Raw genomic sequence first — 26,822 nt, 5'->3', positions numbered from 1 at the left:
TGCAGCTGAATCTATCTAATTGTTTTTACACAATTATCAAGCTTGAAAATGAACATTGGCTTTGTTCTGCATTTTTCTGTAAGATAATGTTGTGTTAAGAATTCTTCTGCAAAAACATGGCAAGAAAATGGAATCACACGCAGAAAGATACAAGGGCAACTTTTGAAATATTACAAAGAAGCCTGTAAGACAGGACGAGTTTGTGAACATCGTTATCATTTCGCAAAGGCAGCAGGCAATCCAAGTTGTTGCTGGTTGGTGTTCATGTGTACGTTGTGAATGAGCCAGGTAAGTCAAATTCTGAAGCAGCTTGATTAACAAAGGGCATCGAATTGGATCTGATTCATTGTCACACCTAGTGATGCACAATGGGAGACAGAAGATGCGTAACGCTTTGCAGCGCTAGCAATCGGAGTTTAATTCCACCGCTGTCTAAAAGGAGCTTGGACGTTCTCCCCATGACCACACAGGTGCTCTGGGTTTCTCTCACAGTTCAAAGAGGTATGGGTGAGGTTTAGTAAGTTATGGGCATGCTATGTTGGCACTAAAAGCATGGGCACACTTGCAGGCTGCCTTCAGCACATGCATGGGATATGTTGGTTGTTGATGCAAATGACGCATTTCACTGTATGCTTCGGTGTTTCATTGTACATATAACAATAAAGCTAATCTTTAAAATGTTTAATCATTTAGAACAATCTGATATTTGAAAGTATTCCAATTAAGGAAGACTTATACACACACTAATGTTTAACCGATAGTGGGTTACTTCACTGCCTATTTCAGAGGAATGACCCTCAACTGTTAATCTGTAAAGGAATTCAGATCAGTTCCCCAGCAGCGCAGAAAAGGCCTGCCCAGATTATTTCAGAAAGAAAAGCTCAGGAACCTCTCAAACTCTGTTCAAACTTCAAAGTAAGTTTATTATCAAAGTACATTTACTAAATGTCACTATATAGAAATATTAGATTCATTTTCTTGTGGCCATTCACAGCAGAATAGAGAAATATAATAGAATAAATGAAAAACTATACACAAACAAAGACTGACAAACAATAATACAAAATGCTGGAGAAACTCAGCAGGTCAGGCAGCATCTATGGAAAAGAATAAACAGTTGACTTTTTAGGATGAGACCTTGATCAAGACTTTATCAGGTCCCAATGAAGGTTCTCAGTCCAAAACATCTAGTATTTATTCATTTCCATTGCCTGACCTGCTGAGTTCCTTTAGCATTTTGTGTTTGGAGTAGTTGTTTGGATTTCGAGCATCGACAGGAGCTCTCATGTTTTGGACAAACAACTAATGTGTAATGAGCTCCAGCTGTCTCTGATCCCAGAGAAAGTCCTAAATCATGTCCTTGAGCCAACAAAGTGAAGATACTGATCTGATTCTATGAGGGCTGGAAAGAGTGAGATGTTCAATGCAGACAGAGGAGATGATTTCATTGCTGCTATTTCTAGCATCCCTGGTGCAGCATCTGTTTTATAAATTCAGAACACAAGGCAAAGGTTAAAGACGAGTGAGGGAAGATAAATCCAGATGAGTGAATGAGTGAGGTGAAAATTTTGTTGTGTATTATTCCAGCAAAGACACCCAACAACCCAGGCCCTGTCCTCATCTCATTACTGCCATCAGGGAAGAGGTACAGGAGCCTGAAGACCCACATTTAAACATTTCATGAACAGATTCTTCCTGTCTGCCATCAGATTTCTGAACAGTCCATGAACTCATGAACCTATCTCACTATTTTTGCTCCCCTTTTGCATTACTTTTTTTGTATTCTTATTGTAATTTTAGTATTTTTATGTAATGCACTGTACTGATATTGCAACACAACAAACTTCATGCAATGGGAGGGGGTGCAATGGATGCATCCCCTTCTGGATTGTATCCTTTAACATCCCAGAGTTGCAACAGAATGTCACAGAAAACTTTGATAAGAGGACATGTCCTAAAGGGTGAGGGTCTTTCAAGGTGAATTCTGCCATCTTGAGGCATCAGCTTTTTGAACAAAGGAGGGAGATAAGACCCTATGATGGTGCTGGATAACTTTACAACCTTCTGCAGTGTTTTCCAATCCTGTGCATTGGATTCTCTATACAAGACAGTGACGTAACCATGCTCTCCATGTACATATGTGAAAATTTGTTACTGTCTTTTGGTGATACACCAAATCTCATCAAACCCCTAATGAGATATAACCATGGGCATGAATTATTGGCAATTGCATCAATAGGTTGGGGCAAGAATAGATCTTCAGAAGTGTTGATTCCGAGGACAAGAGGCTTTTACTAGGTGATAGTCACTAAGGTAGCTCACACTGCTCTTCTTAGGCACCTGTATGATTGGTGACCTTTTGAAGCATACAAGGGGTGTCATTTACCAGGACCCCATGGTTAACGTAGACTTTACAGAATCACTCTTCAACACAGATAAGACAATCCTACATTCATTTCCCCTATTACTTCCTCAATAACCTGTCCAGTCATCTGTGGTGGTCGTCACGAAATTTCAATATAAAAGCTTGGATGACAGTGGGTCCCTCTTCTCCTTTGCCATGCTTCATCAGCTCCTCACTGCTTTCCCTTCCAAATCAGCTTAGATATACTTCAACAAGATTGTCCATTCAGTGTGAGCCCTATTGGGGGGAATGAGGATAAAGGGGGAGAAAATCTGTTAGGAGGGGTTGGGGTTCAGGAGTAGGGATCTTGATGTTGAAGGAGGGATTCAGATGTCAGAGTTCTGTTTAGGGTGAGATTCTAAGGTTAGGGCCCTGTTTTGGGGGGAAGTTCAAGGTTGGGCTCCTGCACTGGGTGGGCTTCAGGGATTGGAGTCCCAATTCAGGGCAGAGTTCAGGGTTGAGCTCCTTTACTGGGGTGGGGTTTGAAGTTGGAGTTCTGTTTCATGGCAAGATTCAGGGTTGGTGTCTTGTTTCCAGAATATGTTCAGGGATTGGGTTTCTGTTTCAAGGTCAGATTTAGGGTTGGGGATCTATTTCAGGGTGGGGTTTCGGAGTAGGTGTTCTGTTTCAGGGTGGGATTTAGGGATTAGGGTTCTACTAAAGGTGGGGTTTAGGGGTCTGGTTGTGTTTTAGGTTGGGATGGTACCTACAGTGTGAGGTAGGATGAACGGTGCATGTTGACCCTTCACGGTGAAGTTAGATAACTGTCTATAACACATTTCTTCAATACTTCTTGCATAGTAGAACCACACCTGCCTTGTTTCCCCATGAAGCTCAGGGTTTAGAGGAGGAATATAATTTTCCTTTCCATTATGCATTATGAACTACTTCAACTAAATAACCTAAACCTGAGGCTATTCTCTGATAGGACCCTCTGGAGATCACTGTGTGGCAAGGAGTTTAGAGAGATAGATACTTCATTGATTCCAAAGGAAATTACAATGTCACAGTAGCATTACAAGTGTGCAGATATACAAATATTAGAAGAGAAGTAAAAAAAGAATAAAGAATAAGTTACAACAGTCTAACAGGAGAGGTCATCACTTCCCCGGCTATAGGTTGATTTATTATACAGCCTAATGGCCAAGGGCAAGAATGACCTCAAATAGAACTCTTTGGAACAGCGCAGTTATCTTAGTCTATTACTAAGAGTGCTCCTTTGTTCAGCCAAGGTGGCATGCAAGAGGGTGAGAAACATTGTTCAGAATCGCCAGGATTTTCTGTAGGGTTCTTTGATCTACCACAGCCTCCTGTGTGTCCAATTTGACTCCTATAACAGAGCCAGCCTTTCTAATCAGTTTATTGAGTCTGTTGGCATCACCTGTATTGATGCCATTGCCCCAGTACACCACTGCATAGAGGATTGTACTGGCAACAACAGACTGCTAGAACATGCATAATCCAAAGGACTTCATCTCCTCAGGAAGTAGAGGTAACTCTGGCCCTTCTTGTACACAGCCTCTGTATTGGTGCTCCACTCAAGTCTGTCATTCAGAAGCAGCCCCAGGTACTTGTAGGTCCTCACCACATCACCTCCACTTCCTCACCATCAATATTAACAGGGAGCAGTGCACGATTAGTCTTCCTAAAGTCCATGAGCATCTCCTTTGTCTTACTGATGATGAGCTGCAGATGATTCCGCTTGCACCATTTGACAAAGTCCTCCAGCAGGGCCCTGTATTCATCCTCTCATCCTCCCTTTATATACCCAACAATTGCTGAGTTTAATTCTGTTACCTGCCGTTCTATGGTAGTGCAGAACCCCACACACTTCTGGCCACTTTGAATCTACTCTGGTAACTAGTCCTCCTCTTTCACTGGAGTAACTATGGCTCTACTAGATTGGTCTTGAGAAAGGGTTGCATTCTGAAACCTTCGCAGACCATTCGCATGCTGGATCAAACTGGTGAGTAACCATTGAGAAGTGACGTTGAAGCAAGAACTTCTGAAATGCCACAACTCCAGGTATAATTTAAACACGAGGAATTCTGCAGATGCTGGAAATTCAAGCAACACACATCAAAGTTGCTGGTGAACGCAGCAGGCCAGGCAGCATCTCTAGGAAGAGGTACAGTCGACGTTTCAGGCCGAGACCCTTCGTCAGGACCAACTGAAGGAAGAGCTAGTAAGAGATTTGAGAGGGGGAGGGGGAGATCCAAAACGATAGGAGAAGACAGGAGGGGGAGGGATGGAGCCAAGAGCTGGACAGGTGATTGGCAAAGGGGATATGGGAGAATCATGGGACGGGAGGCCCAGGGAGAAGGAAAAGGGGGAGGGGGGGAAGAACCCAGAGGATGGGCAAGGGGTATAGTGAGAGGGACAGAGGGAGAAAAAGGAGAGAGAGAGAAAGAATGTGTGCATATAAATAAATAACAGATGGGGTACGAGGGGGAGGTGGGGCATTAGCGGAAGTTAGAAAAGTCAATGTTCATGCTATTAGGTTGGAGGCTACCCAGATGGAATATAAGGTGTTACACACATTCTTTCTCTCTCTCTCCTTTTTCTCCCTCTGTCCCTCTCACTATACCCCTTGCCCATCCTCTGGGCTTTCCCCCCTCCCCCTTTTCCTTTTCCCTCGGCCTCCTGTCCCATGATCCTCCCATATCCCTTTTGCCAATCACCTGTCCAGCTCTTGGCTCCATCCCTCCCCCTCCTGTCTTCTCCTATCATTCTGGATCTCCCCCTCCCCCTCCCACTTTCAAATCTCTTACTAGCTCTTCCTTCAGTTAGTCCTGACGAAGGGTCTCGGCCCGAAACGTCGACTGTACCTCTTCCTAGAGATGCTGCCTGGCCTGCTGCGTTCACCAGCAACTTTGATGTGTGTTTCCAGATATAATTTCACATGTTTCATTTCCACCCAAGTGCATCTCTGTTGACTCCATCATCAGGGACTCCCTCCACCCAGGTCATGCTCTGTTTTCGCTGCTGCCATTGGGAAGAAGGTACAGGAGCCTCAGGACTTGCACCACCAGCTTCAGGAAGAGTTAGGCCCATCGGGCTCTTGAATTAGAGGGGATAACTTCACACAGCTTCACTCATCCCAACACTGAACTGTTCCTACAACCTATGGATTCACTTTCAAGGACTCTTCATCTCATATTCTCGGCATTTATTGCATATTTATTTATTATTATTATTTTCTTTTGTATTAGCACAGTTTATTGTCTTTGTGCACTGGCTGAATGCCCAAATTAGTGTGGTCTTTCATTGATTCTATTATAGTTATTATTCTATCTTGGATTTATTGAGTATGCCCACAAGAAAATGAATAGGTGATATGTATGTACTTCGATAATCAATTTAGTTTGAACTTTGTACTCAGTGCGTCTGTGATGCACAAAGAACAGGCTCCCTGAGACAACTGTCCATGACATTAACAGTCACCGTCCGGCCCCATAGTTGCAAGTATCACAGCCAAGATACAACACCGAAGTGGTGTCATGATGCACCAAAAATAACCGGCTACGGAGGCTTTCTTTGTACAGATGCTGCACCGTCCCCCACAACTGCAACTCTTCATCATTTAGCAGCCAGTGTCAACGCTGTGGCATGCCTGGTTAACAATCCGATATGGTTTGGGAGCATCGACTGGAGCTCAGCAAAGTTTTCAGCCTTCTTGCCTCTACTTCACTAGCTGCAGCCAACTATCAAAATACAAAGTAATTTTTCTTTGACTGGGTACATATATGTCACCATATATTACCTTGAGATTCATTTTCTTGCAGGCATTTACAGGGAAATAAAGAAATACAGTAGAATTTATGAAAAACTAAAAATAAGAAAGACCAACAAACAAACAAAGAGTACAAGCAGACAAATCGTGCAAATACTTCAAAAAATAAGTTGTAGAGTCTTGAAAGTGACTTTGTAGGTTAAGGAATCAGTTCAGTGTGGAGGTGAGTGAAGTTATCCACTCTGGTTCAAGAACCTGATTGTTGCGGGGCAATAACTGTTCATGAACATGGTGCTGTGAGACCTAATACTCTTCCAACTCTTGCCCAATGGTAGTAGTGAGAAAAGAGCATGGCCGGGATGATAGAGGCCCTCGAGACATGGATCCAAATAAATCTCTTCCTTCTGCACAAAGCCATCTACTTCTCTCAGTTTGACACTGAGTTCTGAACTGCTGATCCAGAGACAACAGTTCGCATCCGGTTACACAGCAAACATATTCTGGTTATCCCAAAAGGCTCAGGGTTTGCAGTTCTGTTCTCCATTTTATTGAACTCTTTAGTTAATGGCATCTGATTATGTGTGTTGCTGGAGTAACTAGATAAACCCCACATTGGGGACCATAAAGCTACATAATGGTAAGAAAGCCCATCTGGTTTGCTAATGTCCTTCTGGGAAGGAAATCTGATGTCTTTACACAGTCCGTCCACGTGTAGCTCCAGACACACCAATGTGATTGACCCTTAACCACTCTTTGTTCAGGGCATTTAAGGATGGTCAATAAATGATGGCATTGGCAGTGACCTCCACATCTTATAAACTAATAAAGAAACACTCCAAAGACATACAGGTTAGGGTTGGTGAGTTGTGGGCATGCAATGTTGGTGCCAGAAGCATGGTGACACTTGTGGGCTGCCCCCAGCACATCCTCAGTCTGCTTTGGATATTGACACAAACGATGCATTTCACTGTATGCTTTGATGTTTTCAATGTACACGAGACAAATAAAGCTAGTATATAATCATCTTTCAAACAAAAATGGTGGTGAAGCCTTCTAAACACTTTCTCAAATATCAGTAAAGCTTTGCTTCCCTCATAACACTCACACAAGATGCTGGAAGAACTCAGCAGGTCAAGCAGCATCTGTGGAGGTGAATAAACGGTTGATATTTTGGGCCAAGACCTTCCATCATGATGCCTTCAGTTAGAATGGCCTGCTGACAGCACAAGCAACACAGGGCCCCTGCAGCACCTTGTCCATTACTGTTGCGAAGGGTTCAGTTGATGATTTCATCCCAATGTTTAGAACACTGTTTGATGAGGGAGTTTAGAGAAGCTGCTATCATAGGTGTCCTGCTCAGGGTGAAGATAGCTGCAATGCCAACCTGACTCTCTGCAGGTCAGTGTGAATACGTGTTCATCATTAAGAAACACTAATTCACTCTGTCAACATTAAACTGGTGAACCATGCAATGGGTAGATCTCAGTCCTGATGAAGGGTCTTAGGTCGAAATGTTATCTGTTTATTTCCTTCCATAGATACTAACTGACCTGCTGAGTTCTTCCAGAATTTTGTGTACGTTACTACATAATTGGTAATCAGAAGGACTCTCCATTACTCCTATCACAGGGTCAACACGGAAAATGTAAACTACCCTCTTTGCTTCCTCAGATGCTGTTTGGGTCTGTTGAATCCTTGCAGTGGTTTGTCCTCAGGTTCTGATTCCTTTATCTGCAGTCTTGTACCTCAGAGGACTTGAATGATGAACAGACACTGAAAAATCCTTTATACTGTTGAACAAGAGGCCTGGTCTTGTTTGAACTCAAACCCAGAGATCCTTGACCTGATTTAAAGTTCAAAGTTCAAAGTAAATTTATTATCTAAGTACATAAATGTCACCACATACCACCCACTTTCTTGAGGGCATTCATAGTAAATACAAGTAACACAAAGACCAACCCAACAGAATGGACAACCAATGTGTATAAGACCAGAAAATGTGCAAATACAAAAAGAAAGAGAAAAAAGAAATAATAATAATAATTAATAAATAAGCAAGAAATAATATCGAGCTCACCTCAGCCTCACCCCAGTGAGGTCACCCTCAATGTTTCATATTTTTCTCACTGATGATGCCAAAGTGAGAGCCGAGATTATCAGGGCTCACTCCAATGGCTATCACTGAACACATGGAGTAGATTTGTTCTTCATACTCTTGCATGCCCACTATGACTGTCCACACTACATGCTTCCGCAGTCTGGCTGGGCTTCTCCAGTTAACATGGACAAGATCAGCGCCTCTGGAAAAACCAGTCAGTGTAACTTCCGATTCTGAGTGAGAATGCAATCAGCAGAGCTGCACCAGAGACAGATTCAGGCTCAGTGGGTGTGACCCACTGCCCTAGCTAAATTGGAAGCATTATTCAGCTAGTACTCCATATAAATTCAGAACAATTTACAATGACAGAAGTAGTTAAGAGATTTGCACAGTTTATTATGTGTAAGAAATGCCTCTTGTGTATCACTTTCCAGGAAAGATTGCTAGACTAATGCTTAGAACCAGAATGAGAATGAGGCTAATATCACTAAAATATGTTGTGAAATTTATTGTTTTGCATCAGCTGGACAGTGAAATGTATAAAATAACTATAAATTGCAATTATATATATAAATTAAATAAGTAGTGCAAAATTGAAAGTAGGGCTTTGACATGAGGCATTAAACCAAAGCCCAAACTGACCTCTCCACTGAATGTATAGTAAATACCTATGTCTTGAACATTCCCCCACTGTATTACCTTTTAACCAACATAACTAAGGTGGACAAATTCTTGTCCCACAGAACAAACCAATTTTCCCCATGGACACTCAATCCCTCCAGAGCTCCGCTTGATACCAAGATGGTCTGAGAGCTATTCACTTTTTCCTTGAACAAAGGCCCAATTGATCATGTGATCATGGTGATCCTGAGTCCTTCCACACTTCCCACTGCCTCAGATAAAGTTCAAAGTAAATTTATTATTGAAGTACATATATGTTACCATATAAAACCACAAAATTTGTTTTCTTGTGGGCATACTCAATAAATCTATAAAATAATAACAATAACAGATTCAATGAAATACTGCCCAACCAAGACTTTCAACCAGAGTGTAGAAGTCAACAAACTAGCAAATACAAAAAGAAGAAATTATAATAATTATCGAGAACATGAAATGGAGTCCTTGAAAGTGAGTCCATTAGTTGTGGGAAAGTTTCAATGATGGGGCAAATGAAGATGAATGAAGTTATCCTCTTTGATTCAAGAGCCAAAGGGCGTAATTTCTCTCTTCTCACCTCTCCCATCTCACAGAACATACAAAGCCTTAAAAGAACATCCCACCAGACTAAAGGGCAATCTCTATCCCATTATCAGAATCGACAATGGACATCTCATATGCTAAAGATGAATTGTTGATCTCCGAGCCAACCTTGTCACGAGTTTTGAATTTCATTTGTCTTCCTGCCTTGCTCTTTCTTTCTCTGCAGCTACAACACTATATTCTGCATTCTCCTTTGATTTTACTACCTTGAAGTACTTCTTCTGGTGTCTTCTTCCCTTCTGCCATCCAATATCTGATTTCTGAATGGACATTGAATCCACAAAGACTACCTCAATACTTGTTTTTGCACTATTTATTTAACAACTTTTAATGTGTGTATGCATATATATATATTTACTGTAATTCACAAATTTTACTGCTGTCACAAAACAACAAAGTTCATTACATACGTTGGTGAAATTAAACCTGGTTCTGATTCCCGTTTCCTTTCCAATCCTGATGAAGGGTCTCAACCTAAAATGTTGACTCTTTATTCCTCACCACAGACGCTGCCTGACCTGCTGAGTTCCTCCAGCATTTTGTGTGCGTTGCTCTGGATTTTCAGCATCTGCAGAATCTCTTCAGTTAATGATTTATGAACAGAAGTTTTTCACTATATCCTGACACAGCCAACAATAATAAACAAAAATGTAGTGGGAAGCTCTCAGATCTCACCATGCTTCTGGCGCTGATATTGCATGCCCACAACTTACTAACCCTGATCCATACATCTTTGGAATGTGGGAGGAAACCGGAGCACCTGGAGGAAACCCATACAGCCACCAACCTGTAGTCAAAACGTTCCTGTAGGCCACTGTTATACAAAACTGCAGGGGAGAGAACTGTGACTAAATTGGGACTAATGACCCGATGGACTTGAAAACCAGAGTTTTCTGCTATGAGAAATATGTGTGATATACAAGAGAACTAGATTCAGAAGCAGGGATAAATCACCTGGGCCAGATGGACTACATCCCAGAGCCCTGAGAGAGGGAGCTGAAGAGATAATGGACGCATTGGTCGTGATCTTTCAAGAATCACTTGATACTGACATGGTCCATGAGGACTGGAAGATTGCAAATGTCGCTCCACTCTTTATGAAGAGAGGAAGGAAAGAAGAAGGAGGAGTTTAGGAGGATTAATGGTGCCTAATGGCAACTCCTTTGCTTGCATCTTCAGAAACAGCTCTATTTCTATCTTTCATATCTCTATTTTTCCCTTTCAGGGTTCTTTTGAAGACCCTGACCTGGAGTTACACGCTGACTATGGTTCTTTGTGGGAATTGGACCCGCTCTCGGGGTTTCATGACTGGCTGTTATTCCGCATGCCAAGGGCCCACCCTAAGAACTCAGCTCACCTTCGGAGGGCCGAGATCTCGTGGGTCTAGACACGGGCGGATCGAAGGTTGGTGTCCGGGCAGAGCAGTGTGTCGTGGGAGATGGAAGATCTAAGGCTGTGTGCCCAGAGACCCGAGATCTTTGGGCACAGAGCTTGGAAAAAGCGATGCAACGGACTTTTAACATCGTAAACCAGCGAGTTATTTGTTATACCTCCCCTCTTGTTGTGCAATGGAGACATTTCTTTCTCCCTTATTAGGGAGAGAGAGAGAGAGCCTGTGGTATGTCGAATACCGGGTGAACGAGTAGTCTTTGGGGTGGTGCAAGTCTGTGTCTTTGCTGTTGCTTCGTTCATGCTTGAGTGCTCGGTGGCTGGTGCCAATGCTTTTTTTTGCCGGTGCGGGAGGGGGGATCTTTGCTTGCTGCCGCTTACATATGGGAGGGAGGGGAGCTTGGGGGGAACTTTGGGGTTCTAACATTTAACTGTCATTCATTCTTTGGGGCACTTCTCTGTTTTCATGGATGGTTGCGAAGAAAAAGAAATTCAGGATGTATATTGTATACATTTCTCTGACATTAAATGTACCTTTGAAACCTTTGAAAAGGCAAAAGAAAGGAGATTATAGGCCAGTTAGCCTAACCTCAGTGGTTGGGAAAGTGTTGGAGTCTATTATTAAGGATGAGGTTTTGAGGCACTTGGAGACTAATGATAAAATATGTTGAAGTTGGCATGATTTCTCTAAAGGGAAGTCTTGCCTGACAAATCTGTTAGAGTTCTTCGAGGAAGTAACAAGCAGGGTGGACAAAGGAGAGGAAGTGGATGTCATTTGCTTGAATTTTCAGAAGGTATTTGATAAGGTGCCACATATGAGGCTGCTTAACAAGATAAAGTCCTACCTATGGTGTTACAGGAAAGATGCAGACTTGGATAGCGGAATGGCTGACAGGCAGGAGGCAGTGAGTTGGAATAAAAGGGAACTTTTCTGGTTGGCTGCCAGTGACCAGTGGTAATCCTTAAGGATCAGAATTGTGTCCACTACTTTTCACATTGTTTGTCAATGATTTGGATAATGGAATTGATGGCTTTGTGGCAAAGTTTGTGGATGATATGAAGATAGGTGGAGGGGTAGGTAGTGCTGAGGACGCAATGCGATTGCAGCAGGACTTAGACAAATTGGAAGAATGGGCAAAAAAGTGGCAGATGGAATACAGTTTTGGGAAATGTATGACAATGCATTTTGGTAAAAAGAACAATTGTATGGACTATTATATAAATGGGGAGAAGGTTCAAACATCAGAGGTGCAGAGGAACTTCAGAGTCTTCATGCAAGACTCCCAGAAGGTTAATTTACAGGTTGAGTCTGTGATAAAGAAGGCAAATGCAATGCTGGCATTTGTTTTAAGGGGAATAGAATATAAAAACAAGGAGATAATGTGGAAACTTTATAAGCCACTAGTCAGGCCGCACTTAAGAGTATTGTCAAGAGTTTTGGGCCCCATATCTCAGAAAGGGTGTGTTGTCATTGGAGGGAGTCCAAAGGAGGTCCACAAGGATGATTCTGGGAATGAAGGGGTTAACATATGAGGAGTATTTGGCAGCTATACTCATTGGAGTTTTGAAGAATGCAGGGGCATCTCATTGAAACCTACCGAATGTTGAGAGGACTAGATAATGTGGATGTGGAGAGGATTTTTGTTATGGTGGCGATATCTAGAAGTAGAGGGCACAGCCTCAGAATTGAGGGGTGAACTTTTAAACAGAGGTAAGGAGGAATTTTTTTAGCCAGAGAGTAGAAAACCTGTAGAATGCTCTGCCACAGACTATGGTGGAGGCCAAATTCGTGCGTATATTTAAGGAAGAAGTTGATCATTTCCTGATCAGTCAGGGCATCAAAGTGATGGTGAGAAGGCAGGTGTATGGGGTTGAGTGGGATCGGGATCAGCCATGATGGAAGGATGGAGCAGACTTGATGGGCTGAATGGCCTAATTCTGCTCCTACATCTTATGGTCTTAAGAGACTCTTACGTACCCCTAGTGTGCTTACCTCTACCACCACCCCTGGCAGTATGTTCCACAAACCCACAACTCTCTGTGTAAAAACCCTCTGACATTCCCCCACCAACCTTTCATCCAATCACGTTAAAATGATGCCCCTCATATTAGCTTTTTCTGATCTGGAAATAAAAAAGTCTCTGGCTCTCCACTCAATCCTTGGCTCTTACCATCTTGTACATTTTTGGTCAACATTTCCATGGTTTAGACCAGAAATGTTGATTCCTCCTTTGTCTCTGCAGATGGTGCCTGACCCAGTGAATTCCTCTGGATTCCAGCTTTTGTATTTTGCTCCAGATTCCAGCATCTGCAGTCCAGTGTGTCTCTGACTGAACCCAATCCCTACCAGCGTTTGGTTTCCTCTCTCCACGTCAATGCTCATTTTGCATCTGGTTAACCAAGTTGTTTCCTGTCCACTCGCCAATTCAACATTCCTTGACTATCTGTCTGCCGAGGATAGGATAAAACTCTTTAAATACACAGAAGTTCGCAAATACACAAACACGAGAAGATCTGCAGATGCTGGAAATCCAGAGTTACACACACAAAATGCCGGAAGAACTCAGCAGGTCAGGCAGCATATACCGAAAAGAGTAAACAGTCAACTTATTGTGCCAAGACCCTTCATTGGGACTGGATAGGAAGGGGAAGGAGTCAGAGTGAGAAGGTAGGGGATGGGAAGAAGTACAAAGTGGCATGTGATAGAAACCGGGAGAGGTGGAGAGGTGAAGTAAAGAGCTGGGAAGGTGAATGAGAGAAAGGGCTGGAAAAGGGGGAATCTGATAGGTGAGTGTGGAAGAAAGAGGAGGGGGAGGAACACCAGAAGGAAATGATAGGCAGGTGAGGGACAAACACAGGTAGACAGCGGAAGAATAAAGAAGCCATATTCACTTTTTTTGTTATGGTACTTTCACTAACAAAGCAAAATGAAGAAGTGATGCGACTTTATACAAGACAAGCAGATCCAAAATTTCAAGTTATGTTATTATAGAACAATTCCATCTTATGTCAGTATGTTTAACTACTGATAATTTACCCTTAACTGTCAAAGGACGTGATTGTACTTCTAAAATGTTTTAACTTTAAAGTGTAATTGATCCTGCCGCAGTTACACTACAAGACAAATATTACATCCTCTATCCTATCACCCTGCCAGATGGGTTTCACACCAGAACGGAACTTCCAAATCAGCTGACCAAACAAGCACAAAAAAAAAATCAGCATCCAGTCCAAGATAATAATCCTTAACTTCAACTAAAACATGACAGAGAGTGTTTGTTTTTAATCAGCGTAGCCTTGGAAATGTTCTCCACAAGAAATTATTTTCTTCCGTCTTGTAGTTAGCTATGATTGGTCGATGTTAGAGGGAAAAGTTTTAATTACTGTTCAGGTTTGAAAATGTGGAGGTATTGCAGTTGTTCAGGTGTGAACTTAGATCATGGGATGGAGGTCATTACCACGCACACTCAAACTATCCTTCAGGACATTTTTGTAATTATATATCACTGCAAGTCATGTAACCGTGCATAAGACCATAAGATATAGGAGCAGAATTAGGCCATTTGACCCACATCTGCTCCGCCGTTTCATCATGGCTGATCCAATTCCCTCTCAGCCCAATCTCTGGCTTTCTCCCCATACCTCTTCATGCCCTGACGAATCAAGAAACTATCAACCTCTGACTTAAATATATCCAGTGACTAGGCCTCCACAGCTGCCTGTGGCAACAGATTCCACAGATTCGTCATTCTCTCGCTACAGAAATTTTTCTTCATCTCCATTCTAAGTGAATATCCCTCAATAGTAAGGCTGTGCACTCTGGTCCTAGACACCCTCAACTACAGGAAATACGTCTCCACATCAACTCTAGCGAGGTCTTTCCACGTTTGATTGGTTTCAATGAGATCCTCCACATTCTTCTGAATTCCAGGGAGTAGAGGTGCAGAGCGTTAATTTGTCCTCATATGGTAACCGTTTCATTTCTGGAATTATTTTTGTGAACGTCCTTTGAAACTTTTCCAAGGTCAGCACTTTATTTCTTAGATAAGAGGCCCAAACTTGCTCACAATACTCCGTCAGGTCTTTATAAAACCTCAACATTACGTCCTTGCTTTGATAGTCTAGCCCTAGAGGTGGTAGTAGAGGCAGTTAGGGACAATAGGGACATCTAAGAGATTCTTAGATGCACGAATGAAAGAAAACTGGAGGGCAATGTGGGCGGGAAGGGTTAGATTGATTTGGAGGATTTTAAAGGGTCGGCACAACATTGTGGGCTGAAGGGTCTGTACTTTCTATATGATTCTAAATTCACTAAAACTATAATAGGCACCAAGGCTGCGAGTGAGGCTGTGGAATATACAAATGTACAATCAGAAACAGGGAGAGGTCACAGGCCGATCAAACCTTCTCCATCAAAACTGATCTGATGATAACCTTAACCCTACAATAATCTTTTACATCTCCCTGGTAAACATTCAAAGACTCATATCTGTTACCCTTCGGAGAAGAGAGTTCCAAAGATTTAGGATGCTCATAGAAAAGAAAGATTGGTTCATCTTTATCTCAAATAGGCAATCACTTGTATTCAAACAGTCACTCCAAGTGCAAGATCATCCCAACGAAAGGAGAGATTCCCTCCACACCCACCCTGTCGGGTCTCCTCTTACTTCTCTAAACTCAAGTGGATATGATCTTATTATGGAATAAAGACAGAGACATTGGGACTTGTCTAAGGTCACGGTTTAACATGCAAGAACAGAGAAGTCGCAAGTATTAGAGTTACGATTGGAGTAGCATACTGTATTGTTCTCCACTTACACAGATTTCACGTGCCACCATGAACCCTGGCACCAAGCCACAATAGGAACATCCAGCCTTCTGAACTTTCTTTGATTGTTTTGAGTAAAACTTAAAAGCACAGACATTTTTCCTCTTTTGTGGAAGCAACAGTTTGTGGCCAAGTTTTACTGTAAATGAGAGTTTACACATTTCAACTAAAGTCCAAATTCACCCCGAGGGTGGATCGTGTTCTTCATACTCAGTATAAGTTCTGCATTTAGTTAGACTGTACACTGTGTTCGTTGCCACAGAAGAGCTTAATACAAACGAAAAATATGCTTTTACAGAACCTGAACCACGATGCAATACTATTACTGGCAGAAACACAGATACGACCAGAAGACATAGGAGTAGAATTGGGCCATTCAGCCCATCGAGTCTGCTGCACTCTCTCAAATCCATTCTCCTGCCTTCTCCCCATAACCTTTGATGCTCTAACTAATCAAAAACCTGTCAACCTCCACCTTATATATCCCCAATAACTTAGCTTTCACAATTGTCTGTCAATGAATACCACAGATTCACTACCCTCTGGCTAAAGAAATTTTTCCTCATGTCTGTTGTAAATGGATGTGTCTCTAGTCTGAGGCTGTGCTGTCTGATCTTGGACTCTCCCACTATAAGACACATTCTTTCCACATCCACTCTCTGTAGGCCTTTCAGTATTTGATAGGTTGCAGTGAAATACCCTCCTTAATATGGGGTGGCATATTAGCATAAAACTTTACCACAATGACCAGGTTCAATTCTAGCTGCTGCCTGTCTGCTCTCCCCATGACCGCGTGGGTTTCCTCTGGCTGTTCTGGTTTTCTCCCACAGTCCAAAGATGTATCGGTTGGTTGGTTAATTGGTGATTGCGAATTGTCCCTTGATCAGGCTAGGATTAAATTGGGGGATTGCAGAGTGCTGGCTATCCCAATAAATAAATAAAATAAATTATTCCTCTAAACTCCATTCTTCTAAAGCCCAGAACCATCAAACACTCCTCATATGTTAAACCTTCCATTCCCAGGATCATATGTACCAACACAAATCAATCTGAACTAACAGAAATGATTTACATAAATGTACAATATTTAATTCAAAGTCAAGAAGATCATTTGTATTTCAGCTAAGTGACCCAGTTTGTCATCTGGTGTTGAGATCATTTCTGTATCTGGTCTATCTGTGCGATTCAGGGCTCAGTGTCACACCCTGCCCACACTGAAAACACTGGCCACGCTCCCGTCAAGTGAAGGGAGTAAATAAGTAAACAAATACAAAAGTTAGTACAAAAAAACTGAAATCTATTAAACACACATTAAGTGTACCGGATTACTTTTTCCTATCTGCAGTTAAGCTTTTGACCACAATGTTGTGCTGAATCAATTAAATTAGTAATCAAATGGCCAACTAAACTAATCCCCCTTGCCCACACAATGTCCATATCTCTCCATTTTGCTCATATTCATGTGCTGATCTCCATGCTTCTTAAAAGTCCCTAATGTTTCTGCCTTCACCACCACTGCAGGCAAAGCATTCCAGGCACTCTGTGTGAAAAACTTGCTCCTCACATCTCCTTTAAAATTGCCCTCTCACTGCTTAAATGCATGCCCTCTGGTATTCAGTATTTCAACCCTGGGAAAAAGATATCGTTTGTCTACTCTATCTATACCTCTCATAATATTAGCAACCTCCATCAGATCTCCGATACCTCCTCCATCAAATATGAAAATGACTGAGGTTAACTTACCATCACTGTCTTTTTCCTGGTAATAAGTTAAAAAGTCTTCATTCCTAAACCTTCCTTGACATTAGTTTCAGTTATTCTTTTCATTCAGTTCAAAGCAGCTGTGTTGAAATCAAGTGACTGTGTTACTCTTGTTGTGTGATCTTACCACACTAAAAACAATATCAAAGGAAGGGTACTTGCCAAACTTCTTGAAGATCTCGGGTGATCCAGCAGAAGGGAGTGAAAAATCGCCGGGGTGGGGGGGGGGGGGGAGGAGGTTGCTTCAGGAAAGGGAGCTTAAATAGACCCTATAAAAGCAAAAACCTAAAGCGGGTTGATGAGATGGAGAAGTCAGTGCATGCATCACAGTTCTGCCAGTGTCGAGTATCACACAGATGAAACTAAAAGATTGGTCAGCTATTTTTATATTTGGATAGCTATTTTGACGACCCTACTTACTCAACTAGAATGAAGTCCACAGATGCATTAAAACATTCAGTCCTTCTCTGAAGCATAATAAATCCCCATGCATTGAGACATGTTTATTTCCCAATAATTTGTTATTGTGTACTTTAAAATGACACAAGGCTTTCAACAGAAGTGGCATATGATTCCTGGGCACAGCTCTGTCCCGTAAATAGAACAGTTGCATCACTGGGTCAAAATAAGTTTGCTCATATCTCTGGCAGATGAACAGTCATCGGCTGGGACGATGCCTGAGCTTTCCAGTACAGTACATCATCTCGTCATCTCCCTGTGTGAACACGAGGGAGCTATGCTTTTGTCGATGCCTCAACACGTCTGGCATTGAGGGGCCACTACACAAGATCAGAAAAAACAGTAGAGGGTTACAAACGCAGCCAACTCCATCATGGGCACTGGCCTCTCCAACATCAAGGACATCTTCAAAAGACGATGCCTCAGAAAGACGGCATCCATCATTACGGACTTCCATTACCCAGGATATGCCCTCTTCCTATGACTACCATTAGGGAGGAGGTACAGGAGGCTGAAGACTCACACCCAATGTTTTAAGAACACCTTCTTCCCATCCACCATTAGATTTCTGAACGAAAATGAACCCATGTACACTAACTCACTATATATTCTTTGCTCCACTACTTATTTAAATATATATATTTATTGTAATTTACAGCTTTTTATGTATAGCAATGTACTGCTGCCCAAACAACAAACTTCATGACATATGCCAGTGATATTAAACCTGACTCTGACAAAGTCTCTCAGTAAATCCTGTAATGAATTACTTTAATCCATTGCTGTTGCGTCGGTAACAAATCCTGAAGTTGTGGGTATATAAAGCTAGGGTTCCCATTCCCACCCCCCAACATTTCTTCAAATTCCAACTTCAAGAATATTTGCCCACCTGATCTAGGACAATCTAAAACCAAAAAGAAATTTATAGGGGATTTCTTTTCTAAGCGTTTTAGCCACTTGTGTTTCAATAAAGAACATCAGAAGCTGTGATTGAGATATCTCAAACAAGAGAACAGCATGCTTTCCAGACCTTGGCCTAGTCAAGTAATTTCCCCTCCAGCCTTGTATGCAGCCAAGCAATACTATAATAGGCGATGGATTTGGTGGCTAAGTTCCCAGAAGCCTTCAGCACAGTGATGTCACCATGCAGGGTGATGGACATTGACACGTGTTGTGGGATGGGGACTGGGGGCGGGGAGGTTGTGCAGTAGCGAGGAAGCAACCAGCCTCTGTTTCAGTAAGGATGGCAGACATTAACCGGTCCACTGCCACACCAGTGTGAGAGGGACAGAATCCCAGACAGCTGGCTCTGCAAGACATCAATTCAGAGTCTTTTGAAGTCAAATGTTTAAGAACAACAACGTGCATTACCATAGCGTTGTTTCTGGAAAAGCACTCAGTAGCCACATTATTAACTACCTTCTGTACTTAATAAAGTGGCCACTGAGTGTACATTTGTGGTCTTCTGCTGCTGTAGCCTATCCACTTCAAGGTTTGATGTGTTGTGCATTCAGAGATGCTGTTCTGTACACCACTGTTGTGACACATGGTTATGTGGGCTATTATCAGATTGAACCAGTCTGGCCATTCTCCTCTGAGCTGTCTCATATGTCCACAGAACTGAGTTTGCACCACTCTCTGTAAACTGTAGAGACTGTTGTATGTGAAAATCCCAGGAGATCAGCAGCTTTTGAGATACTCAAACCGCCCTGTCTGGCACCAACAATCATTCAACAGTCAAAGCCACTTAGATCACATTTTGTTCCCATTCTGATGTTTGACTTAAGCAACAACTGAACCTCTTGAGCATGTCTGCATGCCTTTATGCTTTGTGTTGCTGCCACATGATTAGCTGATTAGATATTTGCATGAACAAACAGGTGTACGTAATAAAGTGGTCACTGAGTGTATGTCCCAAGGCATGACAAACTCATCCACTGTGGGTGAGTGAACTGAGGCCTGGTGACAGAGGAAGCTGAAATAGGTTGATGAGGCAGTAAGCTGAGGGATTTTAGGAAACACAAAGAGGCTGCAGATACTGGAATCTGGAACAGTAAATCAACTACTGGAGGAAATCATGTAGGGTTAGGCCCACCACGGAAATGAAAGTCAACATTTCAGCTCAAGGTGCCGAAAGCTTCAAAAGATTAAAGATAAGCTCTACTTGTCACAGATGTATCAAAACAGAGTGCAAGGATGTGCAGAGGGCAGCGCGCAAGTGTTGCGACACTTCTGGCACCAACATAGAATGCCCACAACTAACCCTAACTGTCTGTCCGTGGAATGCGAGAGGAAACCACTGCTGTCCTGGGAAAAAGACAGACCTCCCACAGTCAGCAGCAGGAATTCAACCCCGATCACTGATGCTGAATCATTCCTAGCAGGTTTGGAGGCAGAGAAAGAGGAGTTTGAAGAAAAATAAGGATTATATTGATGCCAAACCCATATAAACTGTCTCCTGATGATGCATTTTCTGTCCCTCCAACCCTGGTTCCAAAATTACACCCTCTTCTTATGGAGTTTCACAGTTAAGATGGGTAAGCCCAACTGCAGCCTGAGAAATTGAGTGTAGGGGTGAACTCACTGAGGGACCGTGACGAGCAAAACAAATTCTGTGAGTAGAGTGAGAGAAACTATTTCCTCTCGTTGTCAGTGCATGGTGAAACTCTAACACCTTAATGAGACCATAGTGTCTGAACCACTTCCCCGAGTTAAAACACTCCTCACAAACAACACACATCAAAGTTGCTGGTGAACGCAGCAGGCCAGGCAGCATCTCTAGGAGGAGGTACAGTCGACATTTTGGGCCGAGACCCTTCATCAGGACTAACTGAAGGAAGAGCTAGGAAGAGAGTTGAAAGTGGGAGGGGGAGGGGGAGATCAGAAGTGATAGGAGAAGACAGGAGGGGAGAGGGATGGAGCCAAGAGCTGGCCAAGAAAGGATATATGGCTGTGATAGCGAGTCTGAGTCAAAATGTGGTAGAAAAGTTGAAGAGCTGAAGAAATTACAGATGGGGAGCAGTGAGAGATGGTTTCACTGAACTCCCGTCAAAGAGAAGATTTAAACTTCTTCAGTGTAGGCATCACCAGAAGAGGCTTCACAGTAGTGAATTTAAAAACACAAACACGAGCAAATCTGCAGATGCTGGAATTTCAAACAACACACATAAAAGTTGCTGGTGAACACAGCAGGCCAGGCAGCATCTCTAGGAAGAGGTACAGTCGACGTTTCGGGCCGAGACCCTTCGTCAGGACTAACTGAAAGAAGAGCGCAACTTTTATGTGTGTTGTCTGAAATTCCAGCATCTGCAGATTTCCTTGTGTTTGTGTTTTCAAATTCACTTCTGCAAACCCTCTTCTGGTGATGCCTACACTGAAGAAGTTTAACACATTGTCCATAATCCAACTGTATAGGGGAGAGACCGAGGGACTGAATGGTTTTCTGGAGCAGAAATTACAACTGCTCCTGAAAAATAAGATATAAAGGTCTTTTTTTGTTTTGTCCTCCAGATTCCAGGTTTCTGGATGAAGTTTTTGTGGTATAAGCTGACATGGAGGTGTTCAGACTCTGCCAAAACAGGTGATGTACGGGTACAATGAAATCTTGCTGGCAGCAGCACCAAAGGCTTATAGGTACAGACAACACACAGAGTACGTTAAACAGAAATTAGATGATAATTATACCATGCAGAGCAAAAGCATGATCCAAGGATAAAAACAAGCATAATCAGGAACAACATGGCTCAGATTTGCATCTGCCCCAATCAGCAATGTGAAGCTTCAGTTTCCCGACACTGAACATCACCAATTGCCTGTTCTGGTCCAACAACGTAGATGCCATGGGTAAGAAAGCTCACCAATGCCTCTACTTCTTCTGGAAACTAAAAAATGTTTGACATACCCACTTTGACCCTCATCAATTTTTATTGATGCACCATAGAAAGCTTCCTATTTGGATACTTCACGTCTTGGCACAGCAATCGGTCTACCCCTGCCTGCAGGACACTGTAGAAAGGCGTGGTCACAGCTCAGCACATCACAGAAACCAACTTCCCATCTTTGGACTCTGTTTACACTTCTCACCTCCTCAGTATATCAGCCAGCAATATCAAATCCCCACCCACCTCAGTCATTCTCTCTCTCCCCTCCTCTACCGGGTGGAAGATACAACAGCCTGAAAGCACATACTACCAGGCTCAAAGACACCTTTTATCCCACTGCTATCAGACTATTGAATGATCCCCTTGTACAATAAGATGGACCTTGAGTTCACAAGATGAAGTTTATTGTCATGTGACAGTACATATATATTTGTATTTATTTATTGAGATACAGCATGGAACAGACCCTTCTGGCACTTCGACTTGCGCTGCCCCCCGCCAATCTCATCCTAGCCTAATCACAGGATATTTTATAATGACCAATTAACCTACGAACCCATCTGTCTTTGGTCTGTGGGAGGAAACCGGAGTACCCAGGCAGTCATGGCAAGAGTGTACAAACCCCTTACAGGCCGTGGCAGGAATTGAACCTGGGTCCACTACGCTACTGTCCTGCCTCAAACAACCAAATGAAACAACGTTCCCCTGGACCACGGTACACCCACAAAACTTATAACGTACACAGTGCATAAACCAAAATATTACCATAAATTAATTAATAAAATACAATTGCAAATGCATGCAGCACAGGTAAACAGTAAACAGCACACTGACCTAGCGACAATCTCCGTGGTGACGGGGTATTGATTAGTTATCCGCCTACCTCTTGATGATCTTGCACCTTACTGTCTGCCTGCTCTGCACTTCCTCTGTAATTGCTACACCTTATTCTGCACTCTGTTAGTGTTTTACCATGTACTACCTCGATGCACCATTGGAATGAAATAATCTGCATAGATGGCTTGCAAGACAAGTGTCTCACCATACATCCGTACACCTGAACCATAAGCCAATTCACTAATTGACCAGAAAGTTCATAGAACTTTCTGCTACTTAAGGACCTTTTATGCTTCTGTAAAGAGTGCACGTTTAGAGCTCCTTTAAAGTAGTGACACTGGTGGGTAGGGTTGTGAAGAAGGAAGTCAGCACGCTTGACTTCATAGTCTAAGGTATGGAGTAAAAGAGTTGGGATGCCACGTTGCAGCTATACAAAACGTTGGTCAGGCTCCACTTGAAGAATTAGTCACCACTACAGGAAGGGTGTCAGAGCTTTGGAAAGAGTGCAGAAGAGTTTCACCAAGGTGTTCCCTGGAATGGAGGGCTGTAGTTATAAGGAGAGACTGGAGAGGCTGGGTTTATTCTCATTGGAATATCGGAGTCTTAGTGAGTTTTTTTTAAATACATGGTAAATTTCATTATATTTCATTATACTTTGAGGAGTTTTGGTATCTCACCAATGACTCTGGCATATCTCTACAGAGGTACTCTGGAGAGGATTCTGCCCGGTTGCATTACCACCTGGTGTGGATGTGTCACTGCACAGGACTGGAAAAAACTGCAGAGGCTTGTCGACTCAGCCCGTTCCATTATGGACACAAGCCTCCTAATCATCGATGACATCTCCAAGAGGGAATGCCTCAAGAAGGCAGCGTCCTCATTAAGGACACTCATTGTCCAGGACATGCCCTCTTCTCGTCACTACCATCAGGGAGGAGATACAGGAACCTGAAGACTCACATTCAATGTTTTAGGAACAGCTTCTTCCCTTACCTGGATGATGGAGTGAGGATGTATTTCTACCAAAGGAAGTGTAAGATAGACCATGACTGTCCACATCATATGACACAGCACATAACGATGATTCTTCCCCTATGTCATCAGATTACTGAATGGACCACAAACCCATGAACATTACCTACCTTTTGCTTGGATTTTGCACTAATTATTTATTTCCTGATAGTTCTTATTGTTGTTGTTAAGTCAATCATCCTACTGAGGTATAGGACACTGATAGCAGCTCTGTCCTGGCATTGACAGTCTTTCAAGTTATCCTGAGAGATGTATATCTTCTTTGTGAAGGTCCTTCCTCTCCCAGGGATGAGGTCTTTGGAGCTTCTGTTGGCGTTTCTATAGCTCTGGGTTTTTACGGGATGGGGTTGCTAACCCTATGCCCAACCCTTCTCCTTTCACTGCCAGGCTTGGGACCGTTTATGGCAAAGATAGTTTTTATAATAATCTTATAGTAATTTTTTTACATATTGCATTGCACTGCTGTGACTAAACAACAAATTTCATGACAGTGATGTCAGTAATAATGATCCTGATTCTCGTTCTGAGATAGAGTCCTTTTTCTTGAGGTGCTGAAGTCCAGATAGCAGAGGTTAAAGGTGAAAGTGGAACAACCTAAAGAGACCATGGGGGGGTAATTCTCACAAATCGAGGGCATGTGGAATGAGCTGGCAGACAAAGAGGAAGAGGTGGATATTATTACGGCGATCAGTGGAAGATAGGACAAATGCAGGTAAATGGTATTAGTTCAAAGTTCAAAGTGAAATTTATAGAAACATAGAAAACCTATAGCACAATACAGGCCCTTCAGCCCACAAAGCTGTGCCGAACATGTCCCTACCTTAGAAATACCTCGGCTTACCCACAGCCCTCTATTTTTCTAAGCTCCATGTAGCCATCCAGGAGACTCTTAAAAGACCCTATTGTTTCCACCTCCACCACCGGCAGCCCATTCCACACACTCACCACTCTCTGCATAAAAAACTTACCCCCGACATTTCCTATGTACCCACTTCCAAGCACCTTAAAACTATGCCCTCTCGTGCTAGCCACTTCAGCCCTGGGGAAAAGCCTCTGACTATCCACACGATTAATGCCTCTCATTATCTTGTACACCTCCATCAGGTCACCTCTCATCCTCCATGGCTCCAAGGAGAAAAGGCCAAATTCACTCAACCTATTCTCATAAGGCATGCTCCCTAATCCAGGCAACGTCCTTGTAAATCTCCTCTGCACCCTTTCTATGGTTTCCATGTCCTTCCTATAGTGAGGCGACGAGATTTGAGCACAGTGCTCCAAGTGGGGTCTGACCAGGGTCCTATGTAGCTGCAACATTATCTCTTGGTTCTTAAACTCAATCCCATGTTGATGAAGGCCAATGCTCCGTATGCCTTCTTAACCACAGAGTCAACCTGCGCAGCAGCTTTAAGTGTCCTATGGACTTGGACCCCAAGATCCCTCTGATCCTCCACACTGTCAAGAGTCTTATCATTAATGCTATATTCTGCCATCATATTTGACCTATCAATGTACATATAATGTATGTCATCTTGTATTACCTTGAGATTCATTTTCCTGTGGGTATTTACAGTAGGTACAAAGAAACACAATAGAGACAATAAAAAAACTGCACACAAACAAAGATGGACAAACAACCAGTGTACATAACAAGACAAAGTGTGCAAATACTAAAAAAGTAATAAATAATATTGAGAACATGAATTGTAGAGCCATTGAAAGTGAGTCTGTAGGTTGTGGAGGTTGAGGCCAGTGTCGAGGTGAGTGAAGTTATCCATGCCAATTCAGGAGCCTTATGGTTGAGGGTTAACCTGAACCTGGTGGTGTGGCTGATGTAGCTCCTGCCTGATGGCAGCAGTGCCATGGCATCTTGGTCAGGATCTGCAAGTTGGGCTGACGGGCCTATTTCCATGCTGTATAACTCTCTGACTATACAAGTTACAAGGCTGCAGGAAGTAACACAGAAAAAGTAAATCCCTCTGTCCTTAGCAGCTGAAGATTAGTTTCACTGCAGGGAGGATAGGAACGTGAAGAACTTTGGCTGAAATGTGGGATTAGCGTGAGGAAGGAAGACAAAAAGAGACAACTGACGGAATGTGAACAGTCTAACAGCATTTTATATCATCCTATATGACTGGAATACACCCCCTCAATCTTTTTCAAAGCTTCTTCCACTCTTAGACTTGGAAGTGATAATCTCCAGATAATCCCAATGTACCATGGTTGCATGAAGCAATCCATCTCCAGAGACACTTGCTCAACAGATACATTTTCTGCTTTGCTTCTCAAGTATCTTTTCTCCCTCCTAAGTTCCTATTGCCATTTGTCACTTCCATTATAAAAGAGTGGGCATTCTAAATTAATCATCGCATCTCCATTGTGGTTCAATACCACCCGTGGCTTAAAAACAAGAACACAGCTCTCAGAATAGACAAACTGTAGTCAAACAATACAATTTTACATTACAAAACATTTACTACATATATTAAGTAAATAAATTTATTACCAAAGTACACGTATGTACATATATGTCCCTATATACTACCTTGGGATTCATTTCTTGCAGACATTTACAGGAAAATAAAGAAATACAATAGAATTTATGAAAAAACTATACACAATCAAAAACTAACAAATAACTAATGTGCAAAAGAAGATAAATCCTGCAACTAATAAAAAAGTAACTACATAGTACTAAGGCTAGCATGAGTAGATGGACTAGATGGGCTGAAGGGCCTGTATCTGAGCTGTATGTCTATGACTATGACGAGTAGTGTGGTTGGCATGGTAGCACTGCAGTTAACATACAAACATTACAGTTCTGGCGACTGGGGTTCATTTCCTGCCACTGTCTGTAAGGAGTTTGCACATTCTCCTGGTGAGCTTGTGGGTTTCCTCCAGGTGCTCCAGTTTCACCCCACATTCCTATGATGTACGGGTTACCAGGCTAATTGGGCATGTGTTTGTAATTGGGTGGTATCTGGAGCAAACCCAGAAGTTATCGTGCTGTATCTCTAAGTAAAATAATTAAGAATATGAGTTGAAGAGTCCTTGAAAGTGAGTCTGTAGGTTGTGGAGTCAGTTCAGAGTTGAGGTGAGTGAAGCTATCCACACTGGTTCAGCAGCCTGAAGGGTAATAA

The 26,822-nt window shown here is 42.5% G+C and overlaps 1 protein-coding gene across 10 annotated transcripts in view; it reads right to left on the bottom strand.

Moving 5' to 3' along the window:
* c18h10orf71 (chromosome 18 C10orf71 homolog) overlaps positions 1-26,822 on the bottom strand; it is a 94,753-nt gene that overhangs the window by 52,723 nt on the left and 15,208 nt on the right. For 6 of the 10 annotated variants that reach the window (XM_072282893.1, XM_072282899.1, XM_072282898.1 and 3 more), the window contains exon 1: positions 17,459-17,620. The exons of 2 other annotated variants lie outside the window; for them this stretch is intronic. The gene's annotated coding sequence lies outside the window, so the exon portion shown is untranslated. 2 more of the 10 variants (XM_072282894.1, XM_072282900.1) reach the window with 2 other exon arrangements.

This window comes from Mobula birostris, chromosome 18, assembly GCF_030028105.1.
Source record: "Mobula birostris isolate sMobBir1 chromosome 18, sMobBir1.hap1, whole genome shotgun sequence".
Taxonomy (NCBI): Eukaryota; Metazoa; Chordata; class Chondrichthyes; order Myliobatiformes; family Myliobatidae; genus Mobula; species Mobula birostris.
Note: the sequence above shows the minus strand (reverse complement) of the source record. Positions and strands in the feature narration are given on the sequence as shown.